The 23,231-nt window shown below is 51.1% G+C and overlaps 1 long non-coding RNA gene across 1 annotated transcript; it reads right to left on the bottom strand.

The window, feature by feature from the left end:
- Positions 1-8,790: 8,790 nt before the first annotated feature.
- Positions 8,791-19,122, bottom strand: LOC123384636. The gene is made up of 4 exons (XR_006596031.1): positions 17,893-19,122; positions 12,020-12,087; positions 11,589-11,652; positions 8,791-10,789 (listed from the first exon to the last, which is right to left on the bottom strand). It is a non-coding gene; the product is annotated as an uncharacterized LOC123384636 (long non-coding RNA).
- Between the last annotated feature and the right edge of the window lie 4,109 nt (positions 19,123-23,231).

Genomic DNA, 23,231 nt, shown 5'->3' with positions numbered 1-23,231 from the left:
CGATGTCCATAGCCCAGAGACCATGAGTGCTATATGCAAACCGTTAAATGCAAAACCATTAGGGTTTTGAGTCTTTTGTAACCAAATATCAAAACTATTTGCTACCCAACCCGCCACCCTTTGCCACAGACACACACATCCTTCTTTGCGCGTGACACAAATCCACTTCTGAACGTATTTTCTTTGCTCAACGGTGCTTCACCTGAGGGCCTCCTTTGGGACCTAATGGACATGTTGTATTTGGACAAAAGCAAACATCTCCTTCCTCTCGGTATGAGGAACTGGCCACTGAAGACAAAGAGATACATAAAGGAAGCCCAAAGCCCATGGGGGAAAAAACAAAAGAGCCAGAGGTTCAAAATTAAGGGCCTGTCGGGAAGAACAGTGGTGGCCCTGACCCAAGGTCTGTAAGAAGCGATATCAAGAGTCCTGAAGAGAAATTCGCCTAGCAAGTCATTAGGAGTCTACTTGTTGGCTGGATCTTGATACGTGGCCTAAGGCTTGTCGGGAAGGACTCTTCTGGCATAGCCTGTGCTGGTAACTCCTCAGAACACAGCATCCAGGCACTGTGCTCTGCTCCAGGAACACCTGGCTTAAGTCTACCCTTGTGAACCAGAGAACTGTGCCCTGAGAAGCCACCCGTGAACCATCATCCCCGCCTGTGCAGGGCAGAGAACACAGAACATCAACGCATAATGGACAAGCATCCATAGCTCTGTTGCAGGATAATCTGCAGCAGTGACACCAGGTGATAGTAAGGGGCAGGTACGATGGTGGAGATGGAGCAACTTTCCAGTTCCTTCTACGGCTGACATTTAGAAGCAGAATTAACCGACCGTCTTTGGACTAAGTTATCCCTCCTTCCAAGTTTACACACATTTTGGAAGATACCCTCAAGAGGCAGGTTACAGAAGAGCATGTGCATGTGTAATAAATTAATTGGAAGCTTGGAAGTGATATTACCACAATTGCACCTGCAGGGGTTAAAGCAAGTTATACAAGTCACTCTGGTTTACTCTAATCAAATTCTACATTATGTTCTAATAACCTCAGAATGGATCGTTTAAAAATCAGAATTGAAAAAAAAAACAGAAGTTAAATACTCTTGGGGTGCCTGGGTGGCTCAGATGAGCATCCAACTCTTTTTATTTTTTTTAACGTTTATTTATTATTAAGAGACAGAGCATGAACAGGGGAGAGGCAGAGAGAGAGGGAGACACAGAATACGAAGCAGGCTCCGGGCTCCGAGCTGTCAGCACAGAGCCCGACATGGGGCCCGGACTCACGAACTGTGAGATCATGACCTGAGCCGAAGTCGGACGCTTAACCAACTGAGCCACCCAAGCGTCCCAAGCATCTGACTCTTGATTTTGGTTCAGGTCATGATCCCAGGGTCGTGGGATAAAGCCCCACGTCAGGCTCTGCACTGAGTGTGCAGCCTGCTTGGGATTCTGTCTCTCTCTCTCTCTCTCTCTCCCCCTTTGCCCCTCTACCCCACTTGCGTGTGCTCTCTGTCTCTAAAATAATAATAATAAAAGAAGTTAAACACTCTTTATAGCTCTCAGCAGCTTCAAGTTCAGTTTCTGCTCTTCCGAAGGGTGGGGGAGTGAGGAGGGCAGTTGTTATCATCTGTGTTTCGATTTAGCTCTGGTGATACCACAGGTCCAACCGCCAGTGGCTCAGACCTTCCTGGCCCCAGGTTTTTATACCCAGGCTACATTCTGGGAATGAGACCCGAACTCAGGGCAGTTCTGCCAGCGACCACAGAGGTTGGGACAAAAAAACGTGAGTTGTGGAAAACTGTCGTTGAAGCTATCTCTGCTTCTAATGTCAGTCGGTATTATCAAAGAAGATACAGCTCCAAACAAAGGCTTTTGAGTTCTCTAAAGAAAGGTCCCAAATAAGTCCACTTCAAACCAGTCCTTCAGATAGGTGAGGTGAGTCCCAAACCAGAAGCCCCAAAATAAACATGGGGGGTGGGGACCACTACAGTTTTCACTTCCACAAGACCTACAGTTGTAGTTCCACGTAGCCCTCGTGGTTACAGAAAGGGACCCAAGGTGGGCGGGCTGTTGGCCAAGGTTCTCCATCCGTCCCGCCCCACCTGCACACAGAGTCAGGTCAGCAGAGGAACTTCAAGTGCAGACTTCACCCCGAACGAAACTGGCTTCGAGCAAGACATTCTTCTTGATATCAGGACCCATTTCATAAAGGCTCAGAGCCCAGCTCGGGGACAAAGTCCCCTCTGTTTCCCGGTGTCTTTTCCAGATGGCCAACTATCTTCAATCTCTATTAACAGAAAGGCTTAGGTGGCGCCAGGTAGTTTCCTCCAGCTTCTCATGTTTTCTTTAATACCAGGAAGATCTGGACTTCCAGAGGACTATAGAGCATAAAGATGGACAATTCTGTAATAATGGAAACAAGTCAGAGGCCGTCAGTTAAAAATCTTCCTTAGGTTTCTGTCCGGAGTAAAGGGAAACCAGGCTATTTTTAGCCTTTTGATCTGTCCTAAATCTATCCCCACAGATATGTTGGGCAGCAGCAGGTATATAAGCACTTAATCATGAGAAACGTCCTTGACCAAGAAAGTTCATAATAGAAACTGAACAGGAAGAGAGAGCCCCGGAGAAAAGAGGGTGAGATGGCAGAAAGGAATGAATTACTTCCCCCTTGGTCAATCACTGAAATTCCAGCTTGGCTCCTGGGGAAGAAAGTCATCCCCGTACCATAAATAGGAACTGAGCCGTCAGAAAATACACAATCCGACCCCTTCGCGCCCTCAATTTTTAACCAGAAAGTCCACACCCCAAACCTTCCTCCCAACACTCCTAGGAAAAAGTGATCTAAAATGTATTCTTCTGAAAAAATCTGAGACAGCTGCAGTCACAAGATTCTTCAAATGGAAAGAAATAAATTGTTGCACAACAGAAGACTCTCAACCCTAACTGGAAGAGGAGAGAGCACAGCTGGCTGTTTTAATCACTTTGAAAATCTTGGGTCAAGTACCCCGGGCACCGTAGCATTCGTGTATTCCCGCCTTCCTTCCTTCCGCTCCGACCAGCTGACACTCCCGTAGGACAGAGGCATCTAGGACAAACCACTACGTGACAGCGTGGACGGTAGTAACAGCTCCGGAGCAAGCCTGATGCGACATTCCCACCCCCGTCTCCTCCAAAGGGGCCAGAAACTGTTGAAGAAGTGAGAAGCTGTAAATAGTATTTAACTCCCATTGTTTCTTTTTGTTTTTTAAGTTTATTTATTTTGAGAGAGAGTGTGAAATGGGGGAGAGGCAGAGGGAGAGAGGGAGAGAGAGTGGCGGAGGGAGAGAGAGAGAGAGAGAGAGAGAGAGAGAGAGAGAGAGAGAGAGAATCCTAAGCAGGCTTCGAACCATCAGCACAGAGCCCGACGCGGGGCCCGAACTCACGAACCGTGGGATCATGACCTGAGCTGACGTCAGAGGCTTAACCGACTGAGCCACCCAGGTGCCCCCTTTTTTTCTAATTAAGAAAAAAAATTTTTAATGATCCCTCCCTCCTGAAGCCCAGGTAGAGCATAGAACCGAATCTGCGCGGGACGTGAGAAAAGGCTCGGGGACGTGGGCCGGATTCACTCACTCTCGATGGAGAGTGGAGGCGCTGCCTTGTTCATGGGCATGGAAACACACAAAATTTGGGGCAGTTGCTACAATTTGCTACGTGCCTGGCACTTACCTGCAAAAGAGGGATGGCCTTGTGAGTTCCCCTTTTACAGGTGAGAAAACTGAGTCAGAGTGAGGCCGAGTAGCCTTGCAGGGACATACACCTAACCCGCAGTCAGAGAAGCCGGGCACGGATGCCTGGGTGCGTGGGGTGGGCCCGCCCAACCAAAGAGAGTTCCAGAGGAAGGGCATGGGGTGTGCGGGGACTGCCCAGCCGATTCAGGAGACAGGATCACCGGGCGTCTGGACGCAGAGGGCGACCCCGAGGGTAGGGGAGCTTGCACGCACCACACCTCACTTCTTCCCTCCAGACATCTGCGAGAGGTGGAGTACAAGGAAAGGTTTGCTTTTCTTTCTGGAGAACACGGCACGGTCTTGCTGTGGCTTCAAGGCTCGCGGCCAGCGCGACAAGATCTCAGCTGCCTCCCAGAGTCCGAGGTCCCCTGACACGTGCCATCGGAGGAGCCCGAACGGAGTCCCTGAGGCCTGGGGACTGGAGCCCCAAGGCAGGGACTCAGGGCAGAGCCGGAAAGAGACAGCTGGGACCGAACGGTAACGGCCACCCTTGCAGGTCTGCGTCCAAGGGCCAAGAGATGCTGAACCCGCTGCAGGCCCTCGAGGTTGAAAAAGGGTCACATCTGGCCAAAGCAGGCAACACGTTTCATGCAGCAGAGGGAAGGGTCCTCCTGGGCTGCCCTGGTGCTTTCGGGAGGGACGAGTGGCCAGGCCAAACAGGACTTAGAAACTCGTACACCTTAAAAATCAGCCTGTGCTCTTTAGGCCTGCGGCCTTCATCCCCAGGGCAAGCCCTGAGCTCTCCCCGGGGGGCCGGGTAGGCATATTCCAGAAGGCCAGCTCCCTCTGGGGTCACAGCCTGCCACAGGTCACAGGGATAGCTCCAGGCAGAATTCTCCTACCCTAAGCAAACTCCTTATAAGGAAATCTTTGTTTAGAATCAAAGAATCACGGGTCTCCTGTAGTCCCCATCTCAAACCCTGCTCTGAGGAGGTAAGTACTCCTGAAAAAAAAAAAAAAAAAAAGAAATACTACCCAGCAGGGGGGCTAGGCAAATTTGCTCCGGGAGAGGAGTCCTTTGAATAACGGCTACTAGGCAAAAAAGCAAGGCGTGCTCAGTCAGAACAGACAGTGCATTTCGATAGGGAACAGCTAGTCTCAAACGCTCACTAGCCCCTGGGAAAGTGCCGAAGGAGGGTGAGAAGCAGGTCCCCTAAAGCAAATCCGTGGGAGCTGGAAGTCCCCGTGAGACAAAGAAGCAAAAGGCCCACGCAGACCTGAAGTTCCCAAATCGAGTGTATTCCTTGCCAATGGAAATGAGGGGTGCCCAGAACTCCATTAGCTTCAACCTAATTCTCTCCGGCCCAACTAGGGGTCCAGCCCCAGGGTCAGGTCTCGGGGAACAAATACAGAGAGTTGCTGTCCAGGAGGCCCTGAGATCCTAGTGCACAGGTGGCAGAGGGCCCCGCCGGCCGGCCGTATGCCGAGGTGGGGTCCCGGCTGAGCCCACTTGCCCGGCCCTCCTCCCTTCCCACCCAGCACCGCCGGTCTTCGCTGTTTCCGAGGTGTCCCCCCCTCCCCGTCAGCCCATCTCCCATCCGCCGTGCCCAGCTTTGGGGCAGACCCGGGCCTGGGAGGCAAGCTGGGGGACTTCTGTCCCCAGAAGGTCCCCCCCCCGCCTGTCCCCATCCTTGACAAGCGCACTAACAGGCCAGTGGGGGCGTGTCCTGAAGGATGGTCTCCAGAGGGAAAGCTTGGGAGAGACCGGAGGGGCGGGAATTGACAGCCACTTGAGCCGGGGGCTGGGGGCAAGGGGAAGAAGACAGCAAACCGTGCCAGGTCTCCGGCCTGGGACACGGGATGCAGGGATGCCACCGAGAAAGATGCGGGAGGCTCAGGCTGGAGGAGACATGTATGGAAGACATAAGCTGTTAGCATGATAATCAGAAACGAGTCAGATGCGAAGCACCCGTAAGTCCACATTTGGAAGGAAACGGTTCCTTCCTGAACGAGCATCAGGGCACCCTTCCCCGTAAGTGTACTTTCGTGCCCCAGGGCATTGGCACTGCAGAAGGCTTCTGGAGTATAAGGTGTATTTGGGGAGGGAAGAAAAGGTTAATTTTTTGTTTCTTGAGCACTGACAGGGAAGAGCACTCTCTCGACCTGACGGGAAAAATACACGAGAAGAAGAAGGAAATGTTTCCGTGGCCTTGAGTGCCGCACAGAAAGCCCCCTGAAGCTTGTTTCTCTCTTGACACTGACTCTGTGGTCAACCCTACAATGGGGCATCTTTATCGCCTGAAAATTAAAGTCGTTATTTAAACACCTTCCCGGGGCGTGCTGACGTGTCTTCCAGGGCAGGAATTCCGGGCGGAGGGGGTGCCGAGCCAGACCTGGGTTCCAACCGCGTGATTCACGTGAGCACGACTTTGCTTTCCTCCTATGTGACACTGTGATAAAAGTCCCTGTCTTGCAGGGGCCTCGTAACAGCCAGCTTAGCCTGGCCTTGCCATGGGGAGGTGCTGTTCCAGGGGCTTTACGCGTATTAACTCGTTCCTCACACACACAGCAGCCTCAGAGGTGATGTTATGCCAGAGTCCCCACGTCACAGACCCCGTGACCTTCTGAGGAAGAAGGAATCTGTCTAAAGTATACCTTCCTCTGGGGGCGCCTGGGTGGCTCAGTCGGTTAAGCGTCTGACTTCAGCTCAGATCATGATCTTATGGCTCGTGAGTTCGAGCCCCGTGTCGGGCTCTGTGCTGACAGCTCGGAGCCCGGAGCCTGCTTCGGATTCTGTGTTTCCCTCTCTCTCTGCCCCTTCCCTGCTTGCTCTCTCTCTCTCTCTCTCTCTCTCTCTCTCAGAAGTAATAAAAACACTTTTAAAAAAAGATTAAAAGAATACCTGCTTCTCTGCTTGTCCCGCACCCAGTGAGTTCAAATCCTGGAATCCCAGATGGCCACTGCTCACCTCAGAAAGCACAGCCCTGTCGGCCTCTGGCCCTTTGCTGCTCCGAGAAATCCTTATTATTTAAATCACAGCTTCTTCAGGACATCTGGGTGGCTCAGTCGGTTAAGCATCCACCTCCTGATTTTGGCTCAGGTCATGATCTCCGGGTTCGTGAGTTCGAGCCTTATGTCGGGCTCCCAGCTGACAGCGCAGAGCCTGCTTGGGATCCTCTCTCTCCCTCTCAAGACAAACAAATAAGCTTTAAAAAAAAAAAAAAAAGAAGAAGAACATTTTAAATCACAGTTTCTTCACTGTTAGTCAACTTATCCTGGCTTCAGTTTGACTTTCCTTCTAGATTAGAAACCCCGTGAAGGCAGGGCTGTGTCGCCCCCTCCCTGCGATGTCCGCGACAGATAGCCTGTATTCCACGTCCCGCAAACATTGGTCGGTTTGTAAAAATTTGTGTGAAAATGCCGGAGAGCCCAGGATGAAGGGCTAGTACTAAGTAACTGGACTTTCTCTGCAAGAAATTCACATTCGTGAAGCAAAGAGGACCTCCCTTTAAATAGGCTGAACATTCTAAACGTGGTGACAAAAATAACGAAAATGAGAAATCACGGTATACATTGCCAAGGTCTTCCCGTGCTTTGGCTCCAGCCGCTAAGCCAGGCCGAAGCTGCGCGCCCTTCTTGTTCCCGGATAACTCGTTCCAGGCTGGGGCCCCGGGACCCTCTCCTGGAAAGGTGACCGACTACAATGAGCAGGGTCATTCGCGGAAGCTCTCCATGGGGGCCATCTTCCAGAACCAGAAATAGGACGGCTCCCTTCCCCTCTGCAGACCACAGGCTTCCCTGTGGGTTTCTAGCTCGTCAGTTAGGTTTGGGGGAAGTCGTGAGGTCAGCAGGCAGGAAGGAGGAAGTAGAACGCAGAAAGGAAGTTGAGGTAGGGAGGTGCGGACAGCTGTCTCTGGCCCTTCTGGAGGAGGTAATGACCTAATTTCTAAGACGTGAATGGCGGGTGTCTCTAAGGCAAAGATCCATGGGACAAGGGGAGAAGCAGTGTGGGTCGTTGGATGGGGCACAAAGATGACAGTGCTATCACCTCACAACTCGGTCACGGGGCTCAAGGGAGTGACAACCATATGGCCCAATGGAAGCAGGCTGACCCCCCCCCCACCCCCGCCCTGCCCAGGGGCTTCAGCTGCTCGGAGCTCCTCTGCCGTTTCACCATTTTGTCTTTTGTGGGGATCACACGAAACCGTCAGCCCAAGGTGTTTGGGTGATGAGCATACTGCTTAGGGGTCAAAAGATCGAGGCCCTGGCCCCCTCTGTCCCATCACCTTTCTGGGATTTACCTTCCTCCTCTGTTCCCACAACCTACTTGCATTTGAAGCTCTACAGGGCTCTTTCAGCAAAAATCCCCTCTATTCCATGATAGAAATCCTGACATTCCTGGAATCAGAACAGCCTTCCCAAAAGAGTCACTGTGACAGTCAGTTTTATGTGTCACCCTGACTGGAGCATGGGGTGCCCCGGATATTTGGCTAAACGTTGTTTCTGGGTGCGTCTCTGCAAGGATGTTTCCAGGTGGAATGAGCATTTGAATTGGTAGGTTCGGGAAGGCAGTCTGCCCTCCCCAGTGTGGATGGGCATCATCCAATCTCTTCAGGACCCGAGTGGAACAGGAAGGTGGGGGGAGGCAGAACGGGGCCTGACTGGTGGGCCAGGGCACTGATCTCTGCTTCCCAGGCTTTCGGATCTGAACTGGGATCTACACGCTCTGCTCCCCTGAAGGCTCAGCCTGAATTACACCGCGGGCTTCCCTGGGTCTCCCGCTTCCAGATGCCAGATCATGGGACTCCATAATTGTCGCATGAACCGATCCCTTTTAGATCTATCATCTATCTATACATAGCCTGTTGGTTCTGTTTCTCTGGGAAACCCTGACAAATACACCCATCAAGGGACTCATGGTCCAGATGACCCCATGAGGTGGTTTCCACTGTCCTCGTGAGAATGGAGATAACTTCTTGCACACCAGTGTGGAGACACTTGAAGAACTCTGCCCTCCAGTGGGCCACGGCTGCCAAGAAGAGGCTTTTAAAAACCAGCCCTTCCCTCTTCCCCCTTCCTTCATTATTTCCTTTGTGATTCCGGATCATAATCCTATAGTAGATTCTCCATGATATCCATCCAGAACGCTCCGTATTTGTAACATGATGAGGCTGAATCGACCCAGAAATGGAGCCATGAGCTACTAGCTCACACGCATACCTTGTGAAACAAAAGAAGTCTCTGACTCGTTCAGAGAAAAAGTAAGACAAAGTCCGCGATTCCTCTTCCAGGGGCTCAGGGGTCTCTTTTTGTGGGTGGCCCAAACTTGACAGTCTAGAGCTCCTGTTCCAGCATCATTGGCTTCTCCTGGAAACACAATGCCACCCCATCCTGTTGAGAAGTCTGCCCTTTCTCACAGCATCCCATCGGAACTGATTAGCATGATTTTTGTACTAGTTCGTTTAGGGTAAAAAAAAAAAAGAATTATTCAACAAATGCTCCCATAAAACTGCGCAGTATAGCAGGAAATGAAACTGCCCTTTGTTCTGGTACAGAGGAGGGCTGAGAGAAAGGAGCCCTGAATTCTAGAAACGCAGTCATCCCGGGCCGCCTCTGAGGCTGGCGTTAGTGCATTACTGCTCTGCAGAAGCATACAGTGTATGAGCAACCACAGGACTTTTATTGTCTGCCTCCCTAATCTGTCCTGCTATAACTTAAAAAAAAAAAAAAAAGAAGTTACAGCCTCTCTATAAAACTATTTGGTTTTAACTAGGCTGTTAAATTTGTTTGCTGAAGTCAGCTCTCAGCCATCAAGAATTTCAATAGCACAGGGTGTCAAAGATAAATACTGCCATCAGTGTGTGGTAACCCCAAAAGGGAGATTATACGCTTTGGGAGACAGGGTACCATCCTGCTAGCAATGTTCATTTAGATTTTTTTTTTGACACCAAAAGGCATTAAGTCTCTTCATAAATATTAACAAAAGTTTGTCGTGAAGCATAAGCCCCAAAGTGGGGGGGGGGGGGCAGCTGGCAGATTTTTGCTCCCCAGGTGGGGATCGTGTCTTTCTTGTTACTCCTGGGGAGGGAGGATATACTGGTGTCTCATGGGTGGAGGCCAGGGATGCTTCTAGACACCCTATGGTGTACAGGACAGCCCCCAAGACCGGGAATCTTCCTGCCCCGAGTGTCCGCAGTGCTGAGGGTGAAAACCTTGGATGTACCAATTATAAACCGTCCTTCTTGTAGAAAATAAGAGAAATCGTCCTCTGTACTTGAGTGCCTTGAGCGTACCAGTGCTTGGCTGAGATTGCCTCCTTTAATTCTGCCTCTGTAAGAAAGAGTCTTTTCTGATATGACCTGGAAGGCTTGTTCTGCAAAATCCTAGCATGATCAAAAATTGCCAACCGCTTCAGCCAAAAATGCTCCTCCCTCATCTAATTTAACCCCACAGCAGTCTTCAGCACACCCACCGTATTCTGACCCCGGAAGCCCTGTCTTACTCTGTCCAACGGCTGCCTGTCCGGTCTCACCGTCTGTCTCCTTCGCTGACTTTCCCCAAGCCATTCGCTGCCAGAGCTCCTGAAGCCTCAAGTCCAGATGCCCCTCCTCTCCTGCTGGACCCTTTGTCTGGGAAAGCTCAGTCGCACTCAGATCCAGCCACCTCCCAGCACGGACCCCGCAGAACGCACGACTCAGCCCGAAGCTTTCTGCATTCCACATCCGCCTCGGTGCCTGGCTGTCCTCTCCTTAGGACACCTCAAAGACAACTCAAACAGACACCTGAAACGTGATCTGAATCCATGACCCCCCTCCTGATCCTCGTCCCCTTTGGCCAGCTCAGGGAATGGCCACCATTTACCTGGCTGTGGGGGCGGAGTCCACAGGTCATTCTTTACCCTTTGCTCTTCCCAATGGCTGGTAAGCAAACCATCGCCAAACCCTACAGTTGACACGCAGATCCATCCACTTCTTTCCAATCTCCATACCATACTCTTGCCCAAATTCCTTCCGTGTCCAACCTGGACAGCTGCAGTGGATGTCCACTAGCCTTCCTCCATCCACTCAGCTCTCGGACCTACAGCGGAAGGGATCCAGCCAAGTACACATCAAGTCGTGATAACCATCCCCGCTCCAACCTGCCCACATACTCACGCACATGCACCTGCACAAACACACTCCACTGGAAGACCTTCACTGGCTTTCTAGCACTCTTAAGGTAAAACACAACTTCTGAACTTGACGCATAAGACCCCATAGCTTCTGGTTCCTAGGATTCACTCTAAGGCCTCCAAACACACTGGCCTTGCAATTCCTCCCACTTGCCTTACTTACTCCCTCTGACCACAGGGCCTTTATCCATGCCGCTCACTCTGCTGAGAACACTCTTGCTCACCTTCTCCCTCATCAGCTCTCACCCCTCCTTCAGATCACTGCCCTGCATCTTTGCATGAATAGATGAATGACTTATGCTCTCCATTCGCCCTCTTCAGATATTTGATCCACTTTCGCAGTTTTCAAATTTAAGAACCGCCTCCCTAGGGAGAAACATGCCCACTTTTACAATTTTCCTTCCAACGGAGCAGTGATTCACCACCTCTCAGCACTGCACCATTTAATGCGTTCTCTCCCCTCTCCAATCAGCAGCGAAAAGGGCCATCCTGAGCCCTGGCCCCTCTGCAGTCTCCAGCATTTGTCTGGAGGCGAGGAGGCCTCCAGCCTTCAGCCTTTGGCACAGGAACGCCTCTCCTTTGGGATTGGCATGACTCTCACGAAGCCCTTGTGTTGTGCCAGTTTTCGGAGGAGAAACGCTTTTAAAATCAGCCTTAGAGTATCCCTTACGGAAGAATAATTGGCAACCAGTAATTACGCCATACCTGGGGAACACCGAGAGAATCTCAGCGCGGCCAACTCGTTTCCATAAAGGAAAAGTAGAAGATCCTGGAAATACACATGTAGTAAAGAAATGGGATGAAAAGGCAGCATAGCTCTTAAAATAGAGCACTCAGTAAAGTTAATCAAAGACAAGATGCTCGAGAAAATGTAAATTTTATGGTTTTAGTGGGGAAGGTAGTATGTGTCAGTTACCTGCCCGTAACAGGACAAGAGTTCACTGCAAAGTGGTGCGTTAATAAATAGGTACTGTTGCTCTAATTTCCCGTCTAAATTTAGATTCATTGCAGCGCACAGCTCAACAGCTCAATGTGCCTGCCAGAGAGGCCTTATTAAATTCTAAGTCGACTTTATTCATTTGGTCCTGCGCTTCACCGTGTGAGCTGTTTCGCGCAGCCCACGATTTCATAGTTACCTGTTCGGTCGGGGATCGGTCTTAAATTATTTGTTCCTGGGAGCCCGACTGGATCGCGTTTAATTGCTCTGAAAAGAAGGCAGGAAGCAATGCTGAGCAGTGTCTGCCCCTGAGCGTTACCAGATGACGCCGTCTGGCGCGGGGCTGGCGGGTCTCAGCTAGAGGTAGAGTCCTCCCTTCACACGGAGGGGACCAGACCCAGGCCACAAGCTCGCGTCTGCCCTCGGCAGCACAGCGACAGGCTTACCTCCGGAGCACTATTCCTTCATCAGCCAGATGGGATCAGTGCGCCCGCCCAAACACAGCTTCTAACACAGCGCCTGTCACAGTCCACCGGCCGTGGCCTTGGGTCACTTCCCCGACTCTAAATGCACCTGGCGTCGGTCTGGATGACAGTTTGCTGAGCCTTCTCCTCTCTGGACCAGGCTGCCCTCTGGCCCCTCTCTCCTCACGTTCATTCCCCACCAGTCTCATGCCTGTGGCTCCTCCTGCGTTGTATCAACTTTGGGGTTTGATGTAGCCGGTGATACCACAGGACCAGAATCGGGCACCTCTACTCCCAGACTGTAAGAGGCAGGAGTTTCCAGAATCACCTTTGTTTCTTGGGGAATTCATTCTCCACCCGTGAGCCTCCCTCCCTCCCCTCTCCAGCTGCAGACCTGGCAGACGGAGCTTGAGGGGGGCGGGGGGCTGCTCTCCTGGGGGGCTGGCTGAAAGAGGGGGTGTCTTTAACCCACAGGGTGCAAAGCTGGAAGGCAGAGTGAAACCGGAAGTCCTGGGCACCAAAAAGCACATATTTAGGCCAGGAAAAAGTACACTGAAGCCAGAACACCCCGAGGGGCCTGGTACAGACTTGGGTTGAAGGGAACCAATCAGAGATGGGGGGGGGCTGCCTGGGAACAAGGGGAGGGAGCTGGTAAATGACAGGCACTCTGGACCCTCCTGAAAGTGAGGCGCCTTTACTGCCCTTCTAGCAAAGTCCCCAACATGTGCACCTGCACATTTGGGCCCCGAGGATCCCGGAGCATCTGCACCTTGTCTCTGGGCCCCCACCCTCCCCCCACCGCAGTGGGGACGGGACCCGTTCCCAACCTGGGGCTCCAGACGCAGTGGCCAGTGGCTGCCCACAGGCAAGGATACGGGACCACCCTATAACAGGGCTCCCCTGTGAACCCACTCACAGAGGGCCACCATTCCCGTGGAACAGAATGCTCCAGCCAAGTGCACTCAGAGGAAGGAGGGTGTTGTCTCTCACATCTACAGTCATCTCCGCTTCCAGCGCCAGGGCGCCTGCAGCGGGCTGTCTGTTACTCCAGGGGTCTGGGACAGCATCCCTGAAGCTGGAGTGCTCTGTGACCTCTGCGACAGAGACGACCTCAGTCCCCACCGGGGTGCTGGAGCAGTCCCTGTAACGACTGCAGACGCATCCTGCCCATGGCTTCTGTTTTCATTCATGACTCTCACCAGCTCATTTCAGTAAGTTTTCAGGCACCATTTGGAGAGAGAGTAACTCAGTAGAACAAATCTCTTCCCTCCTGCCCCTTCCATCCAGATTCCTGGTCGTGGGCCAACTGGCAACTGTAAATCAGAGATTCGCCCAGTGCCTCTTATCCTGACAGACTGTGTCCCTTCCATCACCTGTCCTGGGGGTACGTGGCCCTGTTGTCCACAGATCCCTTGGTTATCAGCATTTCCTGACACAGACAAGCTCTCTTTTTGAGTCGGCTGATAAATCTTGGACATCCACGGAAGACAGACAGACATCCAGGGTCTCTGCTCCAAATCCACTGGTTGGAAACTTGATGTTAGCCTCCTTTTCTAACAGAAACTCTGCTCTGCCCTTTGGCTTAGGTACCATCTACTTGGCATAAATGGAGGGAAATCAATGAACTCTTGACATTTGGGCATCTGGTGCGAAACAGGGTGCCCTTCCCCAAGACCAACCCTGGCTTGGTCACTTTGGAAACAAACCCAGTTATCCCCCTTACCCCCAGTCCCCAGTGATGGAAAAGATCTGAGTGGGAGGAGTACTCAAGAGGGAAAATGATCATCTCCCCAATGGCTCAAAAAGAAATGGTCCAGGGGCGCCTGGGTGGCGCAGTCGGTTAAGCGTCCGACTTCAGCCAGGTCACGATCTCGCGGTCCGGGAGTTCGAGCCCCGCGTCGGGCTCTGGGCTGACAGCTCAGAGCCTGGAGCCTGTTTCCGATTCTGTGTCTCCCTCTCTCTCTGCCCCTCCCCCGCTCATGCTCTGTCTCTCTCTGTCCCAAAAATAAATAAACGTTGAAAAAAAAAATTAAAAAAAAAAAAAGAAAAAGAAATGGTCCAGACATTTAAGAATCTTGTCAACGAAGCAACACCGAAGCGTAAGGGTGTCCACTGAAGAGCCACTTCGCGGTGTGCCTGGGCTCCCCTTAAATTACGACCACAGTTTAACCAATGACGTCTGAAACCAAGCCTAAGAGAGGCGGTAGCAGGAGATCCTGTCTCGAAGCGAGTTCCTACAATAGAAACCCACCAGCATTCATTCCAGGCATTGTCCCACCCACATCTATTCTCGCGTCTGATTGTGTGTGTTCGCTCCTTTCCTCTTAACTTCCCCCACTTCCTTGTCCTTTCTGAGCATTCCTGGCTTTCACTTTCAATCCTAACCCTCCTCTCTTCTCGGTGACGAGTGGCACTGTCGGGCCAGGCAGCAAACACAGGTGAGTTGCCTTTTCCTCTTGGGGATCCCAAAAACGGTGTCTTTGAGCAGACTTTTTGAACCTGTGTCTGAGCCAAAATCTTCACTAGGAATGGCCTCAGTATCTGAAGCTGTCCTGTGAGGCTGGTGGCCTGCCATCCTTTCGGGCTGTGAGCCGCGGCCCGCCATGACAAGAGGGGCTCTGGACGGTCCCAAGCTTGCAGTTCCCTTGCAGTTCACTCCCCTCGCACAGCCCTGGCACACCAGTCAGCCCCCTCCCTGTCCCCGACCCGAGCTCATGTCCATTCGGGCTGGAGGCTCCAAGCTGCCCATCTGGCCACACTCCGGGGCATCCTATGGCCAGCTTCGTGCTTCCACTCGTCACTGCCGTGCGACTCACGTGTCCTTGTACTCCCAGCTCCTCCTGACGTCACGATCTCTCCCACGGCAGCCAGCAGCTTGTTCCCACGAAGTGACCTCTCCCGTCCTCGCTTTCCGGGATCCAGCGACGCACTGAAAGCACTTCTGGGGCCTCGAGATGGGAGCTTTTTCATGAGCTCCACTTCTTCCAGCTCCCAACATAAGCAGAGTGACCTTCCCAACCCCTGCTTGAACCATCCAAAGAAAGTCCGATCTGATTTACCTGGTTATGTTAAATACAGATCCCAGCGATGGTACCAATTCAGGTGACTGGAAAAGGTAACATCGAGTCAAAGTTCAACAGGTGTCACCCTAAAAATCAAGAAGGACTTAAGGAGAGGTCACTCTCCCTCTCCACACCTACCACCCACATGCGTGGGACAGCAAAGCCAATGAGAGCCTCTTGTTCTGTCCTCACAGTGAGGTTATCTTCACTCAAGCCGCATCTATCAGTTAATGTGAATATTTGAGAAGGTTTTATTGCGTGTGAACTCAATTGCCCATTAATCCTAGGACGGGCTCTAAGAGGTCAGCATGATCCCTCCCTGCAAGATGGCACCATTAAAGAGAGCCACCTAAAGCAAATCTGCGGCGTATAAATTAATTTAAAATTGAGCAGGGTAGTTTTACATTCGGAAGATAATAAGATTAACTAGAAGGAACTGAGAGAGAAAACCAACGTGAAGCCCGAGTGAAAAAAGCTTTAAAAAAAACATACAACCGTGAGAGAGCTGAGTCATCTCTGAGATAATCTCAAGGCCCCAGGGAAAGTTCCAGCACTATTAAAAGAGGGAGGTCATACAATTCTCTTCTATGAGCCAATCAATTGCATCCAGCCCGGTGGCGATGGTCACCACTGGGCTGGTTCAAAACACCGTCACGTGGAATAAAGGCCCTGTCTTTCTTTGATTCTGACCCTGTGTGTTCGCACCGATGTATTAAGCCGACCAGAAATCCCAGCAGAGAGAGGAGACGTGCTGGGTGGCTTTTGACTTGGATTGTAACGGTGAGGCTTCACTACGTGTAGTACAAAGGCACAGGAGGTTCACAATCAGATCGTCTTTCTGTTCTGAACACCCAAACATCAGTGTCTTTGGCCCCGAGAGTAAAATCTACGGTGAAGACGATGGGAAAGTAGCCAAACAGACTATTTCGCCACGATGCCCCGTGAAAGGCAGAAAGCCCACCGGCTCACCGAATGCTGAAGGTTCCTCTCACCCGAGATCTCCCAGATCTCTCCAACGATCGTCCTCAAGTGTTGGGAACAACGACAGAAAGCACAATTTAAATACGTGACTTAGTGATTTTTTTTTTTTTAAATGCATCTGAGGTTCTTTTTGAGGGTTCTGAAATTTCCAAAGCAGCTGCACTCCTCGGTCCTGCTGGCATCGGGGGAAACATCGTCAAATCCGTATATGGAGCTAAAAATGCCTGTGTGAAAACGTCTTTTTTCCTATTGTTGAGTGAAAATTCCACGAGCAAAAAAATTCTTGCACTGTGTCCAGTAGAAATATGTATTTTCACTGAAAACATTACCCCACTGAGCTTGCTTTGAGATGTTTACGTTGGAAATAAGTAACCGAAACACACGCCTGCTCTCTCCTTCCCTGTCACCCCTCCGTCTTATCCTTCACTCTGTATTAGGAGACGGGGAGTAACCTGGCAGAAAATCAGCAGTGACAAATGCATCTGCTCTCCTCTCGGTCACAGGGAGCCTCTTCGATGTTATCCTACATCTGCAACACAGCCGTCTTCTCCCCCACGGTGCCTCTCTCTTTAAGGAGCAGCTTAGAAGGGTCTGACTTGTAACTGTGGCAAAGGCTCTTGGCACCCGCTGTTTGCAGACGCTGGCCCAACCGGCTGAAGGGAGTCTTTGCTCATTTACCAGCCAGTTCGGGCCTCAGCTGCGGTTTTCAGCTTTGATCAGAGCTGAAGCCCATATCACTGTAGCATCATGTGGGAGCCTGGGCCTGGGAAGACCCAGAAAAGCACAGAAGGGGCACGGAGCAAGGCTGGGCCACCTGCTCCCCCATTAGGATGGGAGGAAAGGGTACAGCTGACTGCCCCGGGGAGAACCGGGTGTGTGTGTTGGGGGGCGGGGCGGGGGGGATGAACCAGGGATGACTGGAGAGGGGCTTCGAGGGGGACTAGCGTCCCACCCCACGTTGCTGCCACTTACGTGCCTGCACGAGTTACAGGTACCGGGCTTGGCAGTTAGAGAAGAGTAAGAACCCAGCCGTCCAGGACGTGGAGTTTGGGGAGGACCCAGGCACACAGAACAGCTAATCCTAACATGTCAGGCTGATGGAGTCAATTCTAACACGTCAGGCTGACGCGGAAGCAATAGAAAACCCAGGGAACATGCAGGGAAGGAACAGAGAAGCAACAGGATAGCCCGCAAGGATAGCCCAGTTGCAAAATCACCTATAAAGGGGAAAGGTGGGGGAAAGAAGCTTCCAGGAGCCCTTTTCTCCCTTCATTCAAATCCAATCACTGAGCACCTAATGATACTAATATTACATGCCTGCTACAGGCAGGGCTCACAAATAAATAAGGAAGAGTTTCTGCCCTCCCCACCCCCTCACCTCCCGCCCAGGACATCAAGACCAAAACACGAGTGACTGGAAAGAAGTTGTGAGTTATTTGTTTGTGCAAAGCAACAGGGGACTGTGGAGACGAGAGGGACCCCGTGTGACCGGAAGAGTCTATAGAGCTCCCCAGAGAGGTCGCCATTTATCATGAGCCTCCCGGGAGAGTAGGATTTCAACCTACCAAGATGGGAGGTTGGTTTGGGCTTGAAGAAAGCCAGGCACAGAGCTCTCTTCCCTTCCTGGAGGTTTGAAGCAGGAGGTCTCACAGGCTGTGGGCCGTGCACCTTGCGTTCGCATCCTGTGCCCTCTTAAGACAGGGTGATCTTGAGACATGGTCTCCCTGCCCTGCAAGGAGGACAGGGCATCAACATTCAGCAGTTATGGGTCAGCGGTCAGACCGGGAACCTGGGGGGCGGGCGTTCCCAGGTGAAAGAGAGCTAGACTGCCCCCTGACTTGTACCTGTTCCTCCCTGCCCCGGCCCTCATCAGGGTACTGCCCTGCCCTCTTCGTGCCCTCAACTCCACCTGGCCCCAACTCCCCCTCCATGCTGTGCAGCTTCGGGCAAGCTACTTAACTGCTTTCTGCCTCCAAGGGCCCCTCTGTAAACTGGGGACGACTGACAGCAGTCTCTCATAGGGTCCCACTGAGGCTGAAAGGGTGTAGTGCTTCGTGGGGCACTTAGCACACACGAAGTCACTGTTCACAGACGCAGTCACTGTGGGTTGCTGCGCCCCTCCCGAGTGATCTCATCCGCACCACGATTTCCTCATCGTTTGCAGGCTGAGAGCCCCCAGCCGGTTCCCAAAGCGCTGGCGCTCTCCAGGCCACCAGCCAGCCAACCCACGAGTCTGGGGCACATCGCCCTCACTCCTGCAATGCCGGCCGCTGCCCCAGACTCGTCAGACCCGCTGAAGACAGAACTCAGTATCTTCGCCAACCTTTCCTCTTTTGCCCCTGATCTGGGTAATGACATCACCATCTGGCAATTACCCCAAAGAGAACTCAGATGCTCCTCCGAGACTTGCCCTTCATCGTCCAGCCAGTGAATAGACCGGATTTACTCAAAACCTAAACTCCTTTCCACCCCAACTGCCACTGGCTTATCATTTCTCCTCTGTCCATCCCCTCTGCCTCCAGGCTGCGTCACCCCCAGCACGTCTCTCACCCCACAGTCAACACACATGTCAAATCATGTCATCTCGTGGTTAAGGCCTCCCACGCTTCTCCACGGCTCTCTGGATAATGCCTGTACTCCTGCCAGTGCACAAGGCTCTTCATCGTCTCATCTGCCTGTCTGGCCCCGTCTTCATAATGGCCAGCTTCACATTTAGCACTGAGCAGGCTCTCAGTAAATAACTGTGGAATAGGGGTGCCTGGGTGGCTCAGTCGGTTAAGCGTCCGACTTTGGCTCAGGTCATGATCTCATGGTGCATGAGTTCGAGCCCCATGTCGTCGGGCTCTGTGCTGACATCTCTGAGCCTGGAACCTGCTTGGGATCCTGTGTCTCCCTCTGTCTCTGCCCCTCCCCTGCTTGTGCTGTCTCTCTCTCTCTCTCAAAAATAAATAAACATAAAAAAAATTTTAAATAACTGTGGAATGAATGAAACAATGAATGAATGAATGAATGAATGAATGAATGAATGAATTTTCCACAGGCTCCATAAGAACCTTTCCTCTGGCCCTTCTGAACTCTTTCCGGTTCTCTAGACACATCATTCCAGAAGACAGGCCTTTTGCTTGCCTTCATAAATTGTCCAGCTGGCTCCCTGCTCAATTGTCAGCTTCCCAGGCCCTCCTCAGGCCAAGATGGGTGCCCCTCTGGGCCTTCATAATACCCCAGGTCTGTCTCCCCTTGCAGGGACTCTTCCCCAAGAGCGGTTCATTGCTGGTTATCCTACTAATCTCAGAGTCCAGAATCATTCACAATTATCTAGAAGTCTCTGGAATAATGCCTAGGCACCGCCTGGTCTGAAGTAGGCATTCCATTAATGATTTATGAACCCAAAAATGAATGGATCAAACGCCAATTGTATAGTATAAACAATAGCGGCGAAGGGAGAAATCAATGTGGCATCTTTTTTTTTTGTTTGTTTTCCCTTTTGGCTTTATTTCTGTGGGACCCTCCGTGCCACATTCTGTCCCACAAGAATAGAATGGACCATGGTTTCCCTCCATTTTCTGCCAGACCTACTTCCTGCTGCTACACTGACAGACTCTTGGAAGACCTACCTTTCCCTCAAATTTCTCATGCTGATTAAGAACTATAATTGCCACAGTTTAGCGCAGAGAAAGCCAACCAACATTCACTAGTGGACTTCAGACGCTGACAGTTGAAATGGCCAGGAAAAGTTCATCAAGCGTGGGGTAATAAAAAGCACAGGGGAAAATCGAGACAGAACGACTCCCTCGGGCATTGCAAGAGCAGGCCTTTGTGAGGAAACATTCCTCAAGGATCTGGGGAAATTACATGATAAAATGCAACAGACCGCCAGACAGAAAAACAAGCTCCATTATAATATCACGGGGACACAGACATTTCTCCTGGCTGCAAACGCACCCCAGAGCCTCTAGTCAGGCAGGCTGCCCAGATGCACCCCGATGGCCGGGCGTTTCCCACCACCCCCCATTAAGCTCTAAAGATCATTTTTATTCTCGCTGCATCGACTTCGGAGGGCGTGAGGAATCAGGCAAGTACCCTTCTCTATTCTCAGTCTGCAACGGAAAACTGGTCAAGAAACACCAGGCACATTTTGACGCTTCGGGTTTGAGCCAGGGGTCAAACAATTTGGTCACTATACTATGAATGACTTGGAAATTTCCCACACAAGGTCAGCTGCAAAGATGCAACCTTTAAAATGCAAATAGCGGGGCGCCTGGGTGGCTCAGCTGGTTAAGCTTCCAACTAAGGTCTTGATCTCACGGTTCGTGGGTTCGAGCCCCACGTCGGGCTCTGTGCTGACAGCTCAGAGCCTGGTGCCTGCTTCAGATTATGTGTCTCCCTCTCTCTCTGCCCCTCCCCCGCTCACACTCTGTCTCTTTCTCCCTCTCGCAAAAATAAATAAACATTAAACGAAAATGCAAAGTAAATGCAATATGCAAATACAAGGAAAGACTGTTCCAAAAACTCTGTGCTCTGAGCAGATCGCTCGCATAACATAGTGTCCAAAGTAGGCCATTTTGGGGAGCAAACAGAGAAATTATTACTAATTTCACCTGGCCATCTGGGTCTTAACCAGTACTGGCCAGGCAAACGAGTAAGCACGGTTACCACTCTGAGCGGTGTGCCCTGTGACTTAAATCCTTGGTGAAGAGGACGAAGTGTACCAAGGTTATAAAGGCCAAAACCGACTTTCTTTTTAAAGACGCTCTCCCCAGACTTGGTGCTTTGCCCGTTTTCCCCAATGCCGTTTCGACCTAAATTGCATGGGCATTTCTTATCAGCAAAAGCAGGCAATAAAATCCGGGCAGGACTGGAGGAGAAATGGGCCAGTGCTCTTGTGAAATCCTTTCAACACACCAGCATGCCTCTACAAACAGGAAGACATTTAGCAAGAGGTGTGCAAGCGAGTTAGAGATGGAACCAGATGATTCAAAGGTAGGCGACCGTCATCTGGCAGGCATCCGCGTGTCTCCCCTTGAAAAATAAGCCCATAAAAGTGAAGCTTTGCCTCACGTGTCTAAGTGTCTCTGCATGGCAAAAATAATTTGTATTCGAATCAGGTGATGTTGAAAAAGAGGTGAGAAACGGATACAGGACATGTGGCAGCTTCAAAGCTTCCCTCAGAACCTCAGAGCTGGCCAATCCCCGGCGCCGCTCTTGTCTGCTACGTCAAGGACAAGTAGTTTGAGATGGGCTTTCTTCAAGCCCAGCCTCTCCCCCAAGAAAGAAAGCACCCTAAAAAGTCTGAAGTCAGGGACACCATGATTTTAAAAACCCACAAAATCAACAGGGCTATCTTCAACAGCTTCTTCTCGAATTTTTACTCCTGGATCTCTCAACAAAAAAAGAAGAAAGGAGGGGAGACCAGGGGGCTCATCGGTTAAGCCTCCAACTTCAGCTCAGGTCACGATTTCATGGTTCGTGGGTTCGAGTGCTGTATCAGACCCTCTGCTGTTCTCTCTCTCCCTCTCTCTCTCTCTCTCTCTTTCTCTCTCTCTGCCCCTCTCCTGCTCGCACATTCTCTCTCCCTCTCAAAAATGAATAAACATTAAAAAAAAAGAACATGAAAAAAAATACACCTGAGTCCCCTAGACCCATGGTCAAATGCAAACCAAAAGGAGGGAAGCGCTTCCCAGCACCTCACACCTCCACCTTGGTGTGGTCACCTCTTGATGATGCTCCTGGTGTTGGAGTATCATGTGGGTTAGTGAGGAGAGCCTCATCAAGAAGTACACGGTAGAGAAAGAGGAAGCGTTTCTCTCCCCAGCGGCACGGCCATGGCCAAGCTATAAGCCCGCACGCCCATTTTAAGGCAGCCTGCGTAGTGCACGCGGAATGCTCTGGGCTCCGGGCTCTCCCTCTGGGCTCAGCAGATCTACTGACCTTGAGACAAGGCTGGCATTCCAGGACTCTTCGGATGGAGACAACGTGCAAAAAGCAGGCAGCTGGGAGAGCGGTCACTGCGGAAGCTCACCTATTGTTAATACACCTGTTCTGTGTGGTCAATGTGATGGAACTAGAACTTCCCTGAATTCTGTTTTCTGTGGGCTGTCCCCCCAAAATCCATTCACCCTCCAAAACATGGCCTCCACCTCTTCCCCTTCCCCAAGCATGTTTCACACGTTGGCAAAGCAAAACTTATTAATGTGAAGTAAAGTAAAATTTCACTAACTCAGAACCCACTGGATTGAAATCATTGGTACTAGGGCAGAAGCCTAACTTTGCACACCTACCTTGTGTCCTTTCACACCGCAATTTAAATTTATAAACAGTATGGTGGGGGCGGGGGGGGAGTCAAACACATCAGAGAATCCATTGTTTCCACACATAGGAGGCACTCACTCGCAAATAACTGTCACAGGAAGTAAGTCACTGTTAAATATTTAGTATCGTAGCTCCCTAAAGACTCTTAAAGGGCAACATTTCTATCTTTCTTGTATTGCTGTAACTCGTTCCAACAGCCTAAAACTCCGGTTGATCCCTGAATTATCACAAATGAGTGCCACCCCATTCAGTCTGAAATGAAAAGGGTCTTATGGTTCAGGAACAACTGGATTTTGCAGTGTTAAGTAGTCATCTCCAGGAAGGTGGTGGTGTGGATGGAGCCACTTTTTATTTCTGAAAATGAAGATCCACACATTTGTGGTTTCTCAGCTACTGAGCGCTTTCTTTGTGTCCAATGCCCTGCTCTGTGTCCTGCAGGAGCCACACAGATGTAACTGGGGAAGAAAGAAACTTATGAAAATAATCCGATCCCAGATTCTATGGTACTGAGTCCACGCAAACTAGAAAATCTCAGAAAGGCAAGAGACTCAGTAGACTACTCCCCTGAGTCAGGAGGCTGCTTCAAACCCCCAAG

Source organism: Felis catus, chromosome A3, assembly GCF_018350175.1.
Source record: "Felis catus isolate Fca126 chromosome A3, F.catus_Fca126_mat1.0, whole genome shotgun sequence".
Lineage (NCBI taxonomy): Eukaryota > Metazoa > Chordata > Mammalia > Carnivora > Felidae > Felis > Felis catus.
This window is presented reverse-complemented; position numbering and strand designations above follow the sequence as displayed.